General features: G+C 32.8%; 1 protein-coding gene across 2 annotated transcripts in view; it reads right to left on the bottom strand.

Moving 5' to 3' along the window:
* The window catches only part of LOC149789265 (neuroglian-like), a 237,891-nt gene extending 219,889 nt beyond the window's left edge, over positions 1 to 18,002 (bottom strand). Inside the window, exon 1 of one of the 2 annotated variants that reach the window (XM_089975441.1) lies at positions 17,841 to 18,002. The gene's annotated coding sequence lies outside the window, so the exon portion shown is untranslated. The other variant, XM_089975442.1, reaches the window with a different exon arrangement.
* Between the last annotated feature and the right edge of the window lie 204 nt (positions 18,003 to 18,206).

Here is an 18,206-nt window from a genome sequence, read left to right as displayed (position 1 = left end):
AGAGCCATATATATGCTGTAAATGTCTCTAATGCAAGACACAAATGCATTTCCCCCCAGAAATAGCAATTACCATTCCCTAACAAATAAATACACGGTCTCAAGTACATGCTGGCTCTTTGAAAATTACTGATTTCTTGTAAAGTGTGATGTATGTGTGTAACTTTGTTTAATTTCATATGTAGGTACCTCTTTGCATTCATCATGATCAACACACGTGTTTTTATTCATCTGATCAGACTATATCTGTCCCCAGTCTGAAAAGTACCCTTTGGATGTATTTCTGTCCCCAGTCTGAAAAGTACCCTTTGGATGTATTTCTGTCCTCAGTCTGAAAAGTACCCTTTGGATGTAATATCCACATATATCTTAATAAGCATATACCCAGCTTTCTCCAATCCAAGGATATCCCTCCAACATTTTTATTTGATACTGAGAAATTAGTTTGAATTATTATTGAGGAAATATTTTGGTTTCAAGAATTCTGAATAAAGACAGTTTATATTTGGGGTTGGATGTGGAACATTTTCTATAGAATGTAACTGATCTAATATTTCAATATTGACTTCATGAATAATCAAAATAAATGTTTAAAATTCCATCAGATAGATAAAGCAAAAATCATGGATCTAACTTTTAAATAATGAAGGTCTAACACATTTTCTTACTGTCCTCTCTACTGCAAGCAGATACTGTTTGCATGATACCCTCTTCCTCACCACACCCCATACCCTCAGCAAAAACAAGCCAATAGAGGAAACAATAATCTCCCAAGAGTAAATCATGTCAAACTTTCATGGTAATCATTGACTGTCTATTGAACAAAAATGAATTCATACTCAATGTGCCCTAAACTGAGTTAAACACTGGAAATAACTAACCTGAACAATGTATAAGGCCAATTAAAATGGCAAAAGAAATATCTTACAGTGATTTCCTGAAGCAACTTGACAGATGTCATAATCGTACAAAAGGCAGTCTGTACTTGAATATTATGATTACTTCATTTTAGACTCCTGCTAAAGCTCCTGACACAACTTAATGAAATCATATCAGATAAGAGAGATACCCATTGTCTAACTTTTCAGGTGGCTAGCCACCTGAAAACAAGCATTTCTGACTAGATCAACTGAACTTAAACAATACATTGTATTTGTTCTACAGGATTGTACATAGCACATCAATAGATTATCAAGCCATTTTTGATCCCAAGTAACACTGCTCAAAAAGGTTCCAAACCATCTGTCACCAGAGACATGCAAGGAAAGATCACATGACTGTGCTACATAAGCCCAGTAGTATAGTTGTTACATAGTGACCCTCTGTTTATTAAGTCTCTTATAACTGGGGTATGTTCATTAAGTATGAATTAACAAGGCCACAATGCTGATGTTGCTAAGTTGATCTTTTGAGAAATTTGAAAGAGGGTATTATTAATTTTGACAACTCCTCAGTTATTATTTGGGGTGACTGGAATCTTGTTCAAGACATGTTGCTGGACTCCTGTAATATTTTGCAGGATAAACAGTCCATGGCCCAAACAGCAGTCCAGGACATCAAGAATCAACCTGACCTATTTGATCCACAGAGAAAAATCATTCCTGACAGTAGGTTTTATTGGTGATGGGAAGAAAAAAAATATATTTGAACTTGTGACAGTTACCACTCAATAAAATATACTAAGGAAAGGTGAATAAATATGAATCAGTTGCACTCATTTGTGTGTTAAATAAATCTATCCTGGATTTGATGTCACTCCCTATTAAGATGGTTTATGGCAAAAACTAGTTTCTGAACCAATATTGGGAAAATTTGGAGGTATAAAAAAATTTAATTTAAAAAAATTTTAAAATCCCATTTAACACATTTTTTACTCTGATGTTATTCATACTTTATCACCATGGAAAAATGAACTATCTGCCGTTTCAGAAAACCTATCTCAAGATATTTTTAATTTAGTTAATAAATTGAATTTCATAATTATGCACATAATGAAAACAAATGGTGTTTTACTTTTACAAAATATTTTGATGTATAAGGATCACTAATAAACTTTGATGTGATAAAGCATTAAAAAAATAATTAATTTTATCACATAAAACACTGAAAAAAAGAGCAGCTAAAGTGCATAACAGAAATGATGATTTTAAGTTGAAACAGTGGACTCTATCATTATTGTTTCTTATTTAAACTGCTAAATTTTGGAGCTTAGAAAACAGTATTACATTTATTTCATCTTGGGGTATGTATGCAAGCATGTCTTTTTTTTGTACAGTGTCTTTGTGTACGGTATTTATGAATGTATGCATCTGCATGTGTGCATGAGTGTGTGTCATGTTTAAGTATCAGTAAGTAAACATACGTAAAGATCATAATTACAAACAATTTAAGGTAATGCCACACACAACAGGCCATAATTGTGATAAAGAGCAATGTGTAAAATCAAGACAACTTATGTTGAATAATAAAAGCTTAGAAGAGCTTCAATTTTGAAAAAAAATTGATACATGATAAAGAAAATTTTCTTTTTCTGTGAAAATACCAGATATATTTTATCTTGTGGTACAAAAAAACAACATATATTTGAACTTGTGACAGTTACCACTCAATAAAATATGTTTTTTTTAACCATACATGGAAATATATCCAGTATTAATGTAGGAAAAGAAAGCAACCTTGATTTAGCAAGACTGCCTTATAATGAAATAATAATACAAATATATTACTGAATAATGAATAATGACCATACCAGTTTTATAGCATAAATTGTGTTATATGGAGGGGCATTACAATGAGGGAGCATAACATTTGTTCCTTCACATCTTAATTATTTTTGGCCAAACTTCTCTAAATCTGCATTTTCTAGCACTGTTAATTTCATTGCTACTATGATGAAGTACTCATGGTATGCATCAAAAGACAATATCATCAAGGCAAAACAATAAATCACAATATTTAAATAAAATGTACAGAATCTTTAATATGAGCATCAGTGATAAAATTACAGATTTCTTGGTGACTGTTGACAATGAGAAATTCTCAAAATAGAATTGGATATAAATTATCTATCAGGGCATTTTTTAAAAGTCTGTCTGTTCACTTGTTTGTATTACATCCTTTGTGTACCTGGTATTTGTTAGGAAAAATGTCCACTTAGATCTAGCCCTGGTTACAAAACATCGCAAACTGTCTGCAGTCATATGCGTTCATATCATACATACCTTTTTATCATAAAACTGGCTTAGTGGGCATATAATTTTAGTACAAATTATTTTGTTTATTTAATTTCCTAACATTTTGTACTCATTCATATTGGATAATTTAGAGTATCATGATTCACCAATACATCAATATATCATGTCAGCCCTAGCAATACCATCTGGTACCCAGTAAGTCAAGTATTAAGAAAGCTTACGCATGAGTAATAACCATAATATTACAGGAAATAATGGGAAGAGCTAGTACCATTGGTGGCTTCGACATAAGAATGATATGAATGGATTCAAAGGTATTTCACTGTCATTGCTTTCATTCATAAAAAAAAGATTTCTCCACTTGAAAATTTAATTTTACTGGAATCAAGGTATCAGTTTAACCACATTCAGGAAAGTGACAGGATTCTCAAGGTACCAGTCTAGCCACATTGAGGAAAGTGACAGTGAATTTATTACCTACAAATAGGCACAACAAGTACCTACCACTCCTGATATGTTTTGGATCATCCACCTTTATCCACTGGTATAGTCAAGACAGGAAGTCACCAAATAAAATGTTTACATGATCCCTGTCTTACTAAGCATTCTTAATATGTATAATTTACCTATGACAAGATCAAAGGGACCAGTCGAATAAATTTGCCAACAAGTAAGGTGGGTTCTTATTATTACTGGTGTTCTTAGTAAACATTTGCTAAATTTGCATTAAAAAATGGTTAAGCAGTGGGCGTTACTCAATAAGCTCAGACTTATTATTGGATAAATACAGTAGTATTGTTAAAACTGAGTCACAAATATGACAAAGTTTAGAAAAAAATGAATAATGGGGAGCAAGAAAAAATATATTGTACTTTATTAGCTAATGTTGGATTTTTCTTGTTGACTATTTTGCCTATATTAGTACCCTCATCAACTTTAATTGAGAATTTGCTGTAATTTAAAGTTCATTCAAATGCCCTATAGCTGCAATCTCTAAACAGTAGAACAGTGCAATGACTTCCAATCATTATATGCTTAGTACAGTCTTTCCTCATTATAAGACTGTTCATAGAAGACACAAATATAGACTGTCTTATATGTGAGGTCACCTTCTATTGAGATCTTCTTATATATAATATTACTATCAAATAATGAAATGGGATTCATGACTACACATATCTTAAACTGAGGTGTATTACACTGAGGGAATACTGTATTAAACTGTATATGAAAGACACATGAACATGAAGACGAAATTCTCTAAGTTAAAAAGGCATCTTATGATTTAGTCAGATCTAACTATAACCTGAAGTTGTATGGGTGCTGTTAGACAATGCTGAATATCACTATAAAAGTTTCAGAGATCTGATTTGGGTCCCATTACATAGTAATGCATATGAACCACAGTGTAGAGGAATGTCTTCAGAGCAAATGTCTAATTTGTGTTCTGAGGGTATTGCCTTAGACACTAAAGATGCATTTCAACTATAACAAAAGTAGTTTCTGTTAAAAAAAAAAACTAATTTAAAAAAAGACACATACAGATACAACTGTGAGACTGTGACCTGATTCAACTCAATGGCAAACTATTGTAATCTAATTTTTAGCTTTGCACAGTAAGCTGAAAATGAGTATCTGGCTCATCATTCATGCTTAAGAAAAGTCTGACATGCATGAAAGGTTGGTTACAATGACCTATTTTAGCCTGATGACTTAAAATTCCTGGAGATGTACTTATACTTTAAGTTTTAATATGAATATCTGAAAAAAGAAACCAAACTGAACAAAAATAAACAGTATTATAGTATTTACACATAAAGAAGAAAGTTTGCAAGCACAGAAGTAACAGCCACTGACAACTTTTTCATTCTACTTTGAAACAGACTTTTTAATTCAATAGAAGTAAAATGCAGGGGAAGATAGTTACAAAAGCACTTAAGGGATACAGTGGTATTCTTGCTATCAGTTGTTAAAATTTCTATAGTTACATTGATTGAAACTGACCATCTTACAAAATGGACATCAAATAATAAAATGGACAGGATGGCATTTGAAGCAAGATACAAAATCAAAGTCAATTTTATTTCACATCAACAAGAGTTCTGTGAATTTCACATTATATGCCCATCCCACATTGAATGGTCCCTTGTGTAGGGACTAGTAGGTACTGGTTTTCTCTAGAAATAAATGACCAAATAGTCTCAATGACCTAGACATTTGGCCAAGGTATGGAGTCGTAAACTGAACTTGCTGTGTAAAAGCTATTATTTTCTTATTACTTACCAAGACCATAACCTCTGACCTTTAGACCCCAGAATACATAGGCTTCTTTATTACCATATGAGTGAACCACAAAGTTCGGTCAAGAAATTTGCTCCAAAACAAAAGTTATTCTGCAGAAACCTAGTTTTCGTTGAGCCACAAAATCAACAGGTCTATTTCATTTGACTTAAGTGCAAGTCCTCCAAAACTTTGATAAAAGTACATGGTCTAAAGCTAAATTTATTAAGCAAAATATTTGTACAACCTTCAATCACAGTGACCTTGACCTTTGATCTGTTGACTCAAAGTCATGGTTTCTTTCTTACCCAAGAGGTAGCTCATCTGCAAACGTGGTGAATGTACATGGTTGAGAACTAGCATTTCTGAGCAGAAACCATTTTCATTCTCTCTACCACAATGACAAAGTCATGGTTTGTTTCTTACCCAAGAGGTAACTCATCTGCAAACTTTGTGAGTTTACATGGTTGAGAACTAGCATTTGTGAGCAAAAACAATTTTTATTCTCTCTACCACAGTGACCTTGATCTTTTAACTTTTGGACCCCCAAATCAAAAGCCTTCTTAGTGCTTCAGTGAAGCAAGTTTATTCTCCCTGTATTAGCTGTGATGCCCCATTTCAGAGATCTTCAAAGTTGAGAAAAATAAACTGCAGCATTATTTGCCAAGATAACTACTTTATAATAGGATTAATTAACTAACTTTTAAATTTGTTAAGGTGTTTACCATACAATACAGCATTAATATACAATTTTTAAAAAATATTTGCAAAACAATTATCCAACAGTACATCAAATCATTGCAGGTCATTCTCATCATGTGTTTATTTTAAGCATCATATGAATTTATATTGTTTTATGTATGTAAATGTACGTATATATTTTTTTTTATTTTGGTGTTTCTCAGACTTTGGTAAGTAAGATGACAAAGGCATACATATATTCTGATAAAGTTCCATTTTATTTCATTTCAATCCCTACAACAGGCAGCTAGCAAATACAAAATATAATTCTTTCAATCCTTCCTTGATAACATAGAAAAAATTTGTATGCATGAGACTTCTGAATGTCAAACGTGTCATCATAGCATTATTGTACTGAATAAATCTTATCATATTTCATGCATGTGTAAGCATTATAAATTGAACCCTTCACAGGTACTGTATTCAAGTTCATTTTACTTTGGACAGAACAAATATAGAGGAATCCTGACCTTAAGAAATGACCTCTTATTACTTTACATATAGTGTTTATTGATTGCACTCTGTTTTCATTCTTGTGTAGGAAATATTACTCCATGTTACATTTAAAAATTATTTCAACCCTGTGACTGATAACAGGGGATTACCACCTTGCATATGTGAATTCTCACTATGTGGTAGAATCCTTTTGCAGTTCTAGTAAACTCATTATATGCAGCTCTAATATACCTTGGCTTTTATAAAATGAATTATATATATATATATATATATATATATATATATATATATATATATATATATATATATATATATATATATATATATATATATATATATATATATACACACTTGTTTAAAGGTCAAGTCAAAATGCAGACAATAAATAATTATTCCCACTATGAAAACAAAGTCATATGTACAGCGTTTATTTTGCATACCAAGGCCCAGCAACGTGGAATGAATTGCCCACTGAACTTAGATACAAAGACAGTGATCACATTCAAGAGGGCTCTCAAAACTCACTTATTTCAACTGCAAGAACAAACTTAAAGACTGAATAATGTTTCCTACCTGAAATATTCTCAGCATGTTTTTTATTTTTTAATGTTTTTCTAATTTCATGGTGTTTGTTTTTGTAATAATATTATTATATGTTTTTTATCTTATAGGTGTTGTCTAATGTTTTAAAGCGCTTAGAGCTTCTAAAGATTAGGCGCTATACAAAGTCCTCATTATTATTATTATTATTATTATTATTATTATCCTGATCTACCATAACATAATGTGCCTGCAGATCAGGAGCTATTTTATTTGCTCTACTGATTACTCCTAACAAACTGCATAGACCCATATGTTGGTCTTTGCAGTTTGCAAATTGATTATATATATATATATATATATATATATATATATATATATATATATATATATATATATATATATATATATATATATATATATATATATAATATATATCTATATATAGTTGCAACTACTTAACCCTATGCATTTGAGGAAACTTGTAAGTTTTTTTTATACTGCTTCTCAATGTGAGCAAGGTCCAGATGTAATTCTGGTGACACCAACATGTATACTGCAAAATCACTTCAATTTTTTGGATTATGGTAGAAGAGGCATTTTGTATAATGTACTCATGTGTGCATTAAAGTGGGCACAAACAATATTACAAACTCAATGCACCTGTGTACTCTGTTGACAACAAATGACATTAAGTACGGTAAACATCACTGACCCAGATCTACATATTCAGTCTACAACATCTCGACAGAAGATCTTGCTATCTATGTTGTTCACATTTAATTACACACACACACACACACACACACACACACACACACACACACACACGCGCAGAAAATACATTGGCCTTGACATGTAGTATGGTCATTCTAGCCTCTAAATTCTAACCATGGTTATAACATCGTGACCTGTTTGTCACAGTGGTTATTGGCATTTACATGAATGTAATTTTGTTCATAATAAAACTTTAGAAGGCGTGGAATTTTAGTAAACATTATTTTGTTCATTTAATTTCCTTACATTTTATACTCATTTAAACTGAATGATTACAATCACAATTCACCAATGCATCAATATAGCATGTCACCCCTAGTAATATCAGATTGTACTCAGTAAATTGTGTTAAGAAAGCTTGTCCCATGAGCAATAATGATGCACCCCTAGTAATACCATCTGATACCCAGTAAGTCAGTGTTAAGAAAGCTTGCCCCATGAGTAATAATGATACACCCCTAGTAATACCATCTGATACCCAGTAAGTCAGTGTTAAGAAAGCTTGCCCCATGAGTAATCATGATAGTAGGACAGGAAATATAATGGGAACAGCTAGTACCATTTAACATTAGGTGGCTTCAACATTAGAATGACATGAATGGATTCAAAGGTAATTCATTGCCTTCATTCACAGAAAAATTACTTCTCCACTTGAAAGGTAATTTCACTGGAAAGTTATAAATCTAGCAACACTGGGGAAAGCTACTAGGGAATTATTTACCTGAAAATAGATTTCAATTTAGACAAGACCAGGGCATGCATGTTGAAGCCCATAATGGCAGTACTGCTGTAAAATGTGTGACCTTGACCCCAGTGTTCAAAGGTTGAGTCAGTATGTAAATATGAGAATACTATATCTCACTCTCGGATAACATAAATTCAACAACAACTAGCTGCTGTCAGATGTGTGATTGAAATTTAAAGTTGCATAAGCCAGATACAAAAGTTGGAAGAAGAAATAGCATTTAGAAAAAAGAGGATTTGTCAATACTGTTTTCAGATGGTATTGATGAAGTCATAAATGAATTTTGTTTCAAAGTTCCACAGTATAAAGATTTATGGTAAAAGTTTAATATTTTTTAAAGAAAATTTAAAATTTAAAAATATTTCTAAACAGTGACCCAACAGTGCATCAAACCATTATGGCTTATTATATATCATGCCTGTAAGGACACTGAAAGGATTTAGATTGTTTTATAAATTTAAATTGTTTGATTTATCTCTGAACACTTCAAAAACTCTTCCTGTATCACCTGTAGACTTACAGTGCCCGATTAATTTAATTTCCGAGTTATTTTCTACTTCAATCACCATATCATACAGCTTGCATACAAGGTAAAGACCTCCACTGATAACCTAAGAACACCTTCTGTGCCAGAAACCTCTTAATTTCAATAGTGAAATCTATGAATATTCATAGTGCACTGTATGTGTAAGCAATATAAATTTAACCCTCACAAGTACCATATATTCAAGTCCCCTTTGCTCAGGACAGAACAAATCTAGATAATGCTATGTACAGTATAAACTAATACTGACCTTGAGAAATGTGTCCTGTTAATGCTTTTAATTACAGTATTTATTCAGTGTTCTATTTTCAATGGTGTGTGAGGAATATAGCTTCACATCACATTGCAAAATGTATTCCACCCTGCTGTCCATGGGAATCTTCACTATTCAGTTGGAGTCCTTTGCATTGCTTGTGTAATCTTCACTGTTCAGTTGGAGTCCTTTGCATTGCTTGTGTAATCTTCACTATTCAGTTGGAGTCCTTTGCATTGCTTGTGTAATCTTCACTATTCAGTTGGAGTCCTTTGCATTGCTTGTGTAATCTTGACTATTCACCTGGAGTCCTTTGCATTCCTTGTGTAATCTTTGCATGCATATTGAACATACCTAGCCTTTTGCTATACTGGATGATGCATCCAAGATGACAGGTTGATGTGTATGTGTTTGTATGTACATGTTCATGTGCATGTGTGTTTGCATTGTTATGCTGTACTATAGTGTGCATTAAAATGTGTAACAAACATTGTGCAATATCAGTTCAATACTCTAATAGATCAATGTCTAGTCTGTTCAGAGTAATTACAAGAGAACTTCATCTACCCAGATCTACTAACTGATGCAACAGCTGGACATGAGATCTAATCATCCACATTGATCACGGACAGTTGTTGCTGATGCATGCTGGGAAAAAATAAACTGCATAGTGGCCTCAACATTTTTTGATCAATTATCCTTGGGAAGGGTTTCAGAATTGAGGTATTTGAATCAAGCTGGGTGGGAGGTGAGGGGGTGATGGGACAGCTGTAGGAATCAAATAAGTGAGGAGAATGAAGGAACAGTTTTAGTAATATTGTAATGTAGAAGACTCTTATGTACCTTTTTATTCAAAGGCCATAATGCAAATGCTAAATTATTTGGAGATAGCTAACAATAATTTAAGCATCTGTTTTACAAAATATTATGTGATTAAACTAAAATAATGGAGTTCTTACCTGTCAAGAGATTAACCTTGTGGAGCTAGGTAGGTCCATGTACATGTATCCTCCATATCCATCATATATAGCTCCTATATGTCGTCATATCAAATATATTAAAGCAGGCCCATAAATACAAACCACCCTATAAAGTTCTTTTATGGGGTCATTGCCAAATATAAGTTCTGTGTATTATTTACACAAACTAGCTTAGCACTTCTATTTATGAAGACGTTATCAATATAAGTCCAGTTCTACATGAAAATAACACTAAAATTTTCTTCTGGATCTTCACATTCAACCATACCTTGTTTTACTTTGAGATTTTTGGGACAAGGTGTAAAATTTTCTTGTCATTTCAAGATACAGTTGACATTTCTAGCTCAAGAATCCCAATGTTTGGCTTTTATATACCCACTTAGAACTACAGGAAAGACTGTTTTAGGGTAGCCACAGTAGCTCTGTTGGCAAAATGTCAGATTTGTAATCCATGAGTAGCAGGTTCAGTACCTGCCCAGGCAAGCCTGGGTTTGATACCACAGTATGTCCTTCAGAAAAGCACATATCTTCCATTTCCTAAGCATGATATATCCAATACTGTTCTGAAAATGCCATTAAAAACAAACCAACGACAAAATTATATCAAGTTGGATTTAGATAAACTGGATTCAGTGGCTTTATTTATGTATATTTAAGCTTACACAATTGATTAAGAATTTTCATCGGTATTTATGTCCACAGTTTTTCTTAAAATCAGAGATAGACTCTTATGTCACATTGTACTATGACATTGGATATTAAGATAGCAAACCAGAAATACTGGTTCATTAATAAGTCTGCAATGCCTCATTCACTTAAAAAATGAAACAACAAACTTGTGCATCTAGTTAGCATAATCATTGTTCTGAAAATAACAAAGTATCTTAGCCACCAAAGAAATTAATCTTTGAAAAAATGTTTGTATGAAAAGGCCTACACAAAAGATAACAGGAATCAAAGTAACAAAACTGAAAACCAAATTTGAACTTCCACTAAAAATTCCACACTTACAAATCATATGAATGAAATTTGAAATAAATGATCCACCAGTGTTGAAATCTGTAATATTCTAACCTTACAACAAGTAAACTTATATATTTTTTTTAAATTTCACAGTTTCTTTGACAACAGAACCTAGAAAGCTACTGCTGCTGTGGCACCTGCTGGCAAAAATGGTGACCTCTAAATCATACCTGCTTTGCAGGGAATACAATTATTGTGTTGTGTTAATGAGAAGTTATAATTCAAGTCCAACTACAAACACAGAACTGGTCTGCCATTGCATAATGCCAGGATCTGGGATCTGTATTGTTTGTTAGATTGATTATACTCCTAAACAATTATTTATGCAAAGCTGCCATAGTACAGTGATGTATCATATATATTTGCTTATAACATAAGACCACCTGCAAACTGCACAGACCCAGATCTGCTGTTGTATAACATGCTGGCAGATCCATATCCATGCAGTTTGTTATGAGTAATCAGTAAACAAATAGCACAATCCCTGGTCTGCAGGTGCAAATTTGAAGATCTATGTTTGCAGATAGACTCAACTTATAAGCAAGTATACATGATACTACTTCAAGCTGGATATTACCAGTAAACATGTATCATGATAAATATTATAAAATGTATCATGAGTGTACCATTATGAAATGTACTGTACCATGATACATATTATCATTACATGTACCATTCTAAATATTATCAAATGTACCATGATATATATTATGAAATGTACCATGATTGTATCACTATGAAAGGTACCTTGACAACTATTAATTTGGCATAATAGTCAAAATAGGTGCAGACAGTGAGAGATTCTCAAATAGAAATTTATAAAATTATCTAACAGAGTATATTTAAATCAACATCAGCAAGCCTGTCTGCTCACTTGTTTGTATTACATCCTTAATATATGGTGTTTGTACAAAAAAAAATCAGTGTCCAATAAGATATAGCCCTGGTTCTAAATACTCTCAACTGCAGGCAGTCATAAGCAATAACTGCAGGCAGTCATAAACAATAAATGCAGGCAGTCATAAGCAATAACTGCAGGCAGTCATAAGCAATAACTACAGGCAGTCATAAGCAATAACTGCAGGCAGTCATAAGCAATAACTACAGGCAGTCATAAGCAATAACTGCAGGCAATCATAAGCAATAACTACAGACAGTCATAAGCAATAACTGCAGGCAGTCATAAGCAATCATATCATATATATCTTTCATCATAAAATTTAGAAGGTGCAGTAGTTTAGTTAAAATTATTTTGTTCATTTAATTTTCTAACATTTTGTACTGATTAAAATTGGGTGATTTGGCGTATAACATTTCACCAATGTCCCACTACATTATTCCACCCCAAGTAATACTATCTGATACCCAGTAAGTGAGTGTTAAGAAAGCTCATTAGTAATAATCATACACCCCAAGCAATACAATCTGATACCCAGTAAGTGGAGTGTTAAGAAAGCTCATTAGTAATAATCATACACCCCAAGCAATACAATCTGATACCCAGTAAGTGAGTGTTAAGAAAGCTCATTAGTAATAATGATACATCCCAAGCAATACAATCTGGTACTCAGTAAGTGAGTGTTAAGAAAGCTCATTAGTAATAATGATACATCCCAAGCAATACAATCTGGTACTCAGTAAGTGAGTGTTAAGAAAGCTCATTAGTAATAATCATACATCCCAAGCAATACAATCTGGTACTCAGTAAGTGGAGTGTTAAGAAAGCTCATTAGTAATAATCATACATCCCAAGCAATACAATCTGGTACTCAGTAAGTGAGTGTTAAGAAAGCTCATTAGTAATAATCATACATCCCAAGCAATACAATCTGGTACTCAGTAAGTGAGTGTTAAGAAAGCTCATTAGTAATAATCATACATCCCAAGCAATACAATCTGGTACTCAGTAAGTGAGTGTTAAGAAAGCTCATTAGTAATAATCATACATCCCAAGCAATACAATCTGGTACTCAGTAAGTGGAGTGTTAAGAAAGCTTACACATGAGTAATAATGATAGTATAACAGGAAATATAATGGGAAGAGCTAGTACCATTGGTGGCTTCAATATCAGAATGGCATGAATGGGTTCAAAGGTATAACATTGCCTTCTCTTATAAAAAATGATTTACTTATACAAAAATGATTTATTCACTCAAAAGGTGATATAAATATAGCAACATTAGGGAACGTGTCAGGGAATTATTTCATAAAATAGGCACAGCAGGAATTCATCATAAATTAATTATCTTAACTTCAAATTGATTCATCCAATGTACAAAGATAGCTTATAAAGATGTTAAGAAAACAGAAACTAATGCAAAAATATTAAGCAAAACTGTAACACAAATTATCAAAGGTCAAAGCTGCAAGTGAACATGTAGGTGAATTTGTTGTTTTAGATTCCAAGTGTGATGAAAATCCATCAAGGAGTTTATAAAATATAAGCAAATAACAAAACTGGAACCAAAACCTTAGCACAAATTGTCTATGAATGTGACCTTGGCACAAAGGTCAAAGCAGCAAGTGTTAGATTAATAATGGCTCATCCCATGTGTTATAAAAATCATTCAAGGAGTTTATAAAATATAAGCTAATAACAAAACTGGAACCAAAACCTTAGCACAAATTGTCTATGAATGTGACCTTGGCACAAAGGTCAAAGCAGCAAGTGTTAGATTAATAATGGCTCATCCCATGTGTTATAAAAATCATTCAAGGAGTTTATAAAATATAAGCTAATAACAAAACTGGAACCAAAACCTTAGCACAAATTGTCTATGAATGTGACCTTGGCACAAAGGTCAAAGCAGCAAGTGTTAGATTAATAATGGCTCATCCCATGTGTTATAAAAATCATTCAAGGAGTTTATAAAATATAAGCTAATAACAAAACTGGAACCAAAACCTTAGCACAAATTGTCTATGAATGTGACCTTGGCACAAAGGTCAAAGCAGCAAGTGTTAGATTAATAATGGCTCATCCCATGTGTTATAAAAATCATTCAAGGAGTTTATAAAATATAAGCTAATAACAAAACTGGAACCAAAACCTTAGCACAAATTGTCTATGAATGTGACCTTGGCACAAAGGTCAAAGCAGCAAGTGTTAGATTAATAATGGCTCATCCCATGTGTTATAAAAATCATTCAAGGAGTTTATAAAATATAAGCTAATAACAAAACTAGAACCAAATCATTAAAATAAACTGTGTATGAATGTGGCCTGGAATCCAAAATCATAAGGTCAAGAGAGCATGTACAAAAATAAATTGTCTTGGTTTCATAATGTATCATGCAAACGATGCTGAAAATCTACCATAGGGTTGGGGAATATTAGAAAATATAAACTATGAACCTAAACCGTAATGCTAATTATTTAAAAACTGTGACCTTGATCTCAAAGTTAAAAGTGTGAGAAACATGTTTAGAATAAAGATCCATGATCAAATTTTAATATTTTTGAAATAATTGATTCAATGTTTAGAAATATTTGCAAAATTTGCAAAGTAGACACCCTACTGTAAACTGAACCTATTATTATTATAATTCCTTTAATCACAGAAATACCATTGAAAGAATATATATATATAACATTTGATTTATTTCTGAAAACATCAGATATTTATTCTGTACCACTAGTAAACGTACAGTGCCTAGTTAATGTAATTTTCAAGTTATACTGTGAATTCTTTTACGCAGTGCTAATTGTTATGGAATTCACGATTGCTGTAAGTCATAAATTTAAAGATCCAATGAACAATGACAATTTTATGGACATTAAAGAACCCCCTTCCCATTCCTTCAGTTCCAAGAACCAATGAACAATGACTGTTTGATGTATACAGCTAAACTCCATCCCCCCATAATCATACATTTAAAGATCCAGTGAACTGTGATTCCTTCATGGACACAACAGAACCCCTTTCCCAAACTATAAATGTAAAGATCCAATGAATAGTAATTCTTTAATGACACAACAGACCCCCCTTTTACAAACCATAAATTTGGTTATGTGAGAAAGCTTGCCAGTAGCTTCTCATGGGTTGGTGGTTCTTTCCGGGGGGTTTCCCGGGTTCTTCCTCCACCATTTATACTGACTGCCATGTATAGCCTATCTTGTGCTGAAAAATGGCGTTAAACCCTACAACAACAGCAACAACAACAACAAACCATAAATTTAAAGATCCAATGAATAGTAATTCTTTAATGACACAACAGAACCCCTTTCCCAAACCATACATTTAAGTACTGATGAAGATTGTTAAAATTTAGTCAAGAAAACAAATTCCCATGAAAATAAGTGTAACTGAATATATATATGCTTTTTTCATTCTGGTTATCATTATCATATTCAATACATTTGCCATGTGTGTTTCTCTGAGACTTTGTTAATTACGTTTTATATATTGTGACAAAGTTCTGTTTAATCTGAATCCCTACATCATGGCATACAAAGCATTCAGTCCTTCCTTGATAACCTAAATAGTGCAGTCAATGTATTTACAGTCCTGAATAAATTGTTCAAATTTCCTGCATGAGTATACAAGATAAATGTAACCCTCCACAAGTACTGTATTTAAGTCCTTTTATTTGGACATGAAAAATCTAGATGTACTACAATAAAGGAATCCTGACATTAAGAAATGTGGTCTATTAATGTTTTAATTACAGCGTTTATTGAATGCATTCCATTATAAATCATGTTCTGGGAATATTATTCCATATCACAATGTAAAATTATTGCAGCTCTCTTGTTGGTAATCTAGGGGATTCTTGTTGGTAGTCTAGGGGATTGTGTATATGTGAATGCTCACTGTTTGGTTCAAAATGGTTGACATGTACAATATCCCAATCCATTTGCAAACTGGCTGATATATTCTAGCATGACTGGTGTGTGTGTGTGTGTGTGTGCGTGCATGCATGTGTGTGTGCATGCATGCATGCGTGCATGCATGTGTGTGTGTGTGTGTGCACATGCATGCATGTATGTGTGTGTCTTAATCAATCCCTGACACACTGGTGCACTGGAAAGGACTATTATTTCACCACATGAATAGTATTATATATACATATTTATGTGTGTGTGTGTACATGTGTGTGTGTGTGTAAAATTCTTCAACACAAATAAACATTGGAACTAATTGTCCCCATGCACTCAAAGGACTTTTTTAATTTGTGAGCATGCATAAACTGGTGCATGTGTAATTCCGGACACTCCTTGTACACTGCAAAAAGCCCAGACCTAAATTTTCTGTTATGGTAGATGCATTTTGTATATTGTACCCTTTGTGTATATTAAAATGTGTACCAAGCAACAGTATAAACTCACTGCACTAGCACATCAATGTCTACCCTGTTCATATTAATTACTGATGATTTCAAGTAAACAGCATGGACAAGAATCTACCAATGCATTTTGCAACAGCTGGACAGTAAATCTTATTGTGCACATTGTTTACAGCATACACACTGTTTACACTGCATACTTTTTACACTGTACACACTGTTTACACCATACACACTGTTTACACTGCACACACTGTTTACACCATACACACTGTTTACACTGCACACACTGTTTACACCATACACACTGTTTACACCATACGCACTGTTTACACCATACGCACTGTTTACACTGTGCATACTGTTTACAATCAAATGTTGCTTATACATACAAGGATTTTTTTTGTTGCATATTTGCTTTGAAATTCTGATCCATCACTTTAATGAAGTGGGGTTTTAGATGTAAGGAGTCAGGGGACAGTTGTGGGAATCAAAAGGCGAGGAGAATGAAGTGATATTCTGAGGCACAGTTTTAGTAATGATATTTGAAGATTTTGTATATACTTGTAACTATTACTTACAAGCCTTAATGCAAATGTTAAATTAAAAATGTATAAATCTTCCTAGCAAAATATTATGTGATTTAATCAAAATATTGTAGTTCTTACCTGCCAAGTGATTGATCCTGTGGAGCTAGGTAAGTCCATTGACATGTATCCTTCACATGCAACATATATAGCTCCTATATGCTGAGGTATTAAATATATTAAAACAGGTCCACAAATACAAACTACCCTTTTATTGTAGTATTTGTATCACTCCTTTATGGGTTATTACCAAACTCCATAGTTATGCATATTATTTACACAAATTAAATAACATAAATTCAATGCTAAAGACTTAGGTATATCATGTCTCATAGTATATAATGCCTTGCATTTATTGTATATACTGTGTATTGATTGACTGCAGAGGTTAACACAGAACTTATTTTACTTCTGTCTTTCTATAAACAACTTACTGGCATCCTATGGAACACTGTTAGATTCCTTGACTCTATATGTATGAGTTATATCCCATAAATGACACCAAGACGAAGTTTCACTTGTCACCACATACATGTTAATATTTTCCTAATATGCAAGTAAACTGAGTAACTGTTTTACCTGGATGCATACTCCTGTGAAACATATTCACATCAATGTGGTCAACTTGTGATGACTGTAACAGATGAAAATACTTTGATTTTCTGAGAAAAATCAAAGTGTCACCAAGGGCAACACATTTTTTTTATAATTCCTTACAAGTAATATCTTTTGCAAAATTCAGCTTGAATTTTGAATTGTCATTGTCAAAATTAAATTGACGTGAGGGTCAACATCTGCCA

This window comes from Sinohyriopsis cumingii, chromosome 11 (genome assembly GCF_028554795.1).
Source record: "Sinohyriopsis cumingii isolate HCF-2022 chromosome 11, ASM2855479v2, whole genome shotgun sequence".
In the NCBI taxonomy this organism is placed as follows: domain Eukaryota; kingdom Metazoa; phylum Mollusca; class Bivalvia; order Unionida; family Unionidae; genus Sinohyriopsis; species Sinohyriopsis cumingii.
The sequence above is the reverse complement of the archived record's forward strand: the minus strand, read 5'-3'. Positions and strand labels throughout refer to the sequence as shown.